Genomic DNA, 4,837 nt, shown 5'->3' with positions numbered 1-4,837 from the left:
TGCGGAAGGTATCTTTTCAGCTTTATACCGGCTAGCGCTTGTATTTCAATGCCTTAGAAAGCCTCGAGCAGCCTTGAGAGGTAGCACGGGCAATCTAGCACTTTAGTAGCTCTAAAATCGGTACCTGAATCAGCTGCAGAGCAAATACCATCAGCAGAAGCAAAGAGGGAGAAATATAGCTCCCTGCTCGCTCAATTCCCTGCAGTTAGAAGCCTTCAAATGAGACAGACGACCAGAGATGTTTACAGGAAAGTAGCTGAGCTGAGAGAGAGCGTTTGCCTCCCCTCGACCATCTTTTATTCGGAGAAGGGGAAAGGGGATGACTGGGGGTGGACCCGGGGTGAGCGGCCAATCAGACACTGCTGAAGAGTCTGAGTTACATTTGGTTTTGCCCGCGCTTGGAACAAAGGAGCTATGAGCACATGTCTTTGGGAGGGGGGAGGGGAAGCTCAAAACAGGCAGCAACAGTAGATGATTTGTCGTTGATTCAATAAGATCACAAAATCTTTGGATTTTTTGCAGCTTCAATGGCTGTTTTCTTAGTTACCTGGTTATGGTGGGAAATTCATATTAAGTCCACATGTGTATTAAAATGTGAGTTTTCTTACAATTAAATTTGGACCAACCTTCTTATTCAATTATTCACTATTTGTTTGTGGGTTTACATAATCAAGTACTCGGATGTCTTATGAACTCTGTTGACATTGACACAGGATTTCCAAAAATTGAAAAAATTGAAACTTGCCACCATCCCCAGCAAATACCAGATATTTTAATTTTAAAAGCTTTGTTGCTGTTGTTGTTGTATCAGATTTTTAACTGAACACTTTATTTTTAGCTATTGTACTTTAAGGGCCAAGTTGCTGATATCTCAGTAGACTTTACAGCTCTAAGTAAGGAAATAGTGTCATCCCTATTTCCCGGGGATATAAAACCTTCCCACTCTAACCTCCCATATTTTCAGGCCATTCCATTCCATTTAGTGACTCCCAGACTGACCAGAACAACTCATGGTCTGAAAAGAAAACTCGGAATTTATTCAGTTGTGTTTCAAAAGTAACAAAAATGATGAACTGAAGCAGAAACAATGAGCTGTCAATAGGGAAGATTATAGTGGACCTGAATACTGAGCTTGGTTCTCCTGGGTCTCAAACTAACCATGCTAACCACTTACCCTCCAATCCACTCTACCCAAGGCAGCTTCCAACAGAAGAAGAGAGAAACTGCTCTGAGATTTTAAACAATGTTAGAGCTCATGAAGTGTTACTAGCTAAATGCCACCTTGGCAATGTTAGAACTTTGCAAAAGAATTATTCAAGCTGAACTCCTGTTAAAACTCACCTAAATACAAGTGGTCTAATTAAGACACTGGTCAAGGGCTTTTCCCATGGATTGTTTATGAGATGATAAACTAGAGGCAATCATAGGTGCAGGTTCCTGGTGATTATGAAAAACAGGTCATTTGTAGAATTTCTACACAGGGGTTCTGTCTTTGGACATCTGACTTAGCAAATACAACCTTGTGTCCCTATTCCTTCACAAAATGTGTAGGAAGAGTAGGCTTCCATCTAGCCTTATGCCAAGACAAAATTCTGCCATGCACCAAGATGCTCCATTCCTGGAAAAATTCTTCTGCAGGGGGGATGTAGGGATGTAATCCCAAACACCCATCTACTCTCTAAGCAATAACAATGCAGGAGCATCATGTGTGGGAGTTAGCAATCCACATTAGATTGCCAAAACTACTGCATTTTTGCTTGGTGATCCTCAAAGAGCACAGCATTTGGTGGATATCTGAGAGGACATGAGAAGCTTGTTCATGGCTTAGCCTCTGTCTTTGTAGATCAAAGAGCAAACTTGTTTGGCTTACTCTGAAACACACACAATCTAAAAAGTAACATTTTCTAAGGAAATTAAAAGGACAAAGTATTTGTATCAGAAAACTATATCAGTCTTGACCTTTATATTCTGTCAGGAGAATGTCTTCATGAGGCTAAAATATTCTCTGCATCCAGTTGAGGAATGTGGCTGGGCAATGGGGAACTCTGCAGGAGTAAAAGAGAGTGAGTTTTTCCTTTTTCCGTCATATACCAGTTCATATTATCTGTTTCCATACTTTCTCCAGAGCAGCAGGATACTCAGCTGTTCATAGCTATGTATAGGGCTGCCCTGTCCCGTTTGCTGCCGTCTGTGAAGTTTGATTTGTGTTTATTCACAATAAATGGTACAGTATAGTGTATGCTGTATATAAAATAATCCAGCAGCTTTGTGGCAGAGGGAAAAATACCACAGCTGGTGAGGTGGAACAAGAGAAAGGGAGGGGAAGATGCAATGAAACTGGCCTTTCCTCAAATACAGCTGTGCTTGCTTACTTGGAGGAGGCATTGGGTTTGCAGGATGGGGCGAGCAGAAGGGAGTTAGCGCAGTCCAGGAGATGCTTGAGAGGAGCAGGGTACAGAAACAATGTTAACCTCAAGGGTGTTAAAAAGCAGGAAGCTTCTTAGGGAACTCAGAGGAGCCCCTACAAAGGGAACCTTTGGAAGTTGCTGGACTGGAAATTGAGACTGGGAGAAAATACTTGTCCTGCAAATTCACTGGGAATTTTGTTTTCAAATCCTCCTCCAGCTGGCCTCTTAGACAGTTAACAGGCTGTAGCTTATTAGCCTGTGTTATGCCAAGGCTGGGAGCCTTCTAATGTATTGACAGGTATTGACCAGCTCACAGATGCTGTTGATGGGGTTCTGACATATTCTTTTTTCCTAATGTGGATGAAAAAACTCTTTCTGTATTTCCAGCTCTTGCTATATGACAATATCTATGGAAAGAGTTTTGTTTGCACTTAGAAGTGCATCACAAAATTTAAGGACTATCTCTTTGTTTGTTTTTTTGCTTGCTTGTTTTGTGTTTTGAAACAAATAAAGCCTTGCAAAGCCCTACTGTAGACCACACTGGAACTTCAGATATTTGCTACTTGCTCTTATTTTTCCATTTATTTTTATATCCCTTTTGTGGCTGGACACCAGGTGCCCACCAAAGCTGCTCTACCACTCCACTCCTCAGCTAGACAAGGGAGAGAAAATAGAACAAAAGGCTCATGGGTTGGAATAAGGACAGGGAGAGATCACTCACCAGTTACCATCATGGGCAAAACAGACTCAACTTGAGGATATTAGTTTAACTTATTGCCCATAAAAGCAATGTAGAGCAATGAGAAATAAAGCCAAATCTTAAAAACATCTTCCCCCGTACTTCCCTTTTTCCTGGGCTTAACTTTTTTCTCACCCCACCCCAGTGGCACAGGGGCAAATAGAATGGGGGCTGTGGTCAGTTCATCACGTGTCTGTCGCTTCTTCCTCCTCAGGGGGAGACTCCTTACACTCTTCCTCTACTCCAGTTTGGGATCCCTCCCACAGGAGACAGTCCTCCATGAACTTCTCCATGGGCTGCAGTTCATCACAAACTGATCCAGCGTGGGTCCCTGCCAGGAACTGTGTGGGTGCAGTCCTTCAGGAACAGACTGCTCCAGGATGGGTCTCCTGCAGGGTCACAAGTCCAGAGAACCTGCTCTAGTGTGGGCTCCTCTCTCCACAGGTCCATGGGTCCTGCCAGGAGTCTGATCCAGCACAGGCTTCCCACAGGCTCACAGCCAGAAGGCATCCACCTGCTCTGGTGTGTGTTCCTCCATGGGCCGCGGGTGGATCTCTGCTCCACCATGGACCTCCATGGGCTGCAGGGGAACAGCCTGACTCACCAGGGTCTGCACCAAGAGTTGCAAGGGAATCTCTGCTCTGGCACCTGGACCACCTCCTCCTTCTCCTTCTTCACTGACCTGGGTGGCTGCAGAGCTCTTCCTCTCACATGTTCTCACTCCTCTATCTGGCTGGAATTCTGCAGGGTTTTTTCACCCTTCTTAAATACCATATCCCACAAGCTCTACCACTGTCACTGATGGTCTTGGCCTTGGCTAGTGGCAGTTCTTTCTTGGAGCCAGCTGGTGTTGGCCCTGGCACACATGGAGGAAGCTCCTGGAAGCTTCTCACAGAAGCCACCTCTGTAGCCCCCTACTGATAATACCTGGCCATCCAAACCCATTAAAGCCTTGTAACTCTCCGGACAAAAGTTCTTTTATAGGTAAAGGCAAATTTCTGGATTTCTGCTGCATTGGGACCAAATCACTTGAATTTCATTTTGCGAACAAACACAGTTTCACAGCTCATTGCTCAGACAATGCAGCAGAGAGGACACAAAACAAAGGGAAAAAATGTAGCCCGTAGTAAAACTAGTGGTAGCTAACCAGAAAAAGGTTTTCATTCCAAGTAGGAATGGTAATTTCCCTCATATAAAGCCCTCAAGTGGTGCAGAGAAGATGTTGCCACTTCAACCTGGCAAATAGATACATGGGCTTTTTTTCCTCCTTAAGCCATCCATAATAGATACAGGTTTGTAAACCTTTGTCCTGTAATCTTTGCAAGTAAACAAATGCAAGACAAATTAAAACAGGTGAGACTACCTAGACTCACTTCAGCAGACTGAGGCTTTCCCCGAAAGAGTTATACGTCAGCTGAATAAGGTAATCCAAAAACAGGGTGAGGTGATCTGCATTTATCTACATTCAGGAAATAACTGCACAAAATGAACCTAATTCTTCTCACATTTGCACAGTTTTCAGATGAATTCCAGTATGATTTCTCTTTAGAGCATCCTGAATGAGAATCAAATGCATGGTTTCACACAGCAGCAAGGAATCCGAATAAGCTGGTCTGCCTTTCAGCAGTGGTGAAAATGGGCATATTATTTTGGAACAGCCTATGCAGCTGCTATATATATATATATATAT

Source organism: Corvus kubaryi, unplaced genomic scaffold, assembly GCF_017639235.1.
Source record: "Corvus kubaryi isolate FWS band 111438036 unplaced genomic scaffold, C.kubaryi_AGA036_p1.0 137, whole genome shotgun sequence".
NCBI classification, from domain to species: domain Eukaryota; kingdom Metazoa; phylum Chordata; class Aves; order Passeriformes; family Corvidae; genus Corvus; species Corvus kubaryi.
The sequence above is the reverse complement of the archived record's forward strand: the minus strand, read 5'-3'. Positions refer to the sequence as shown.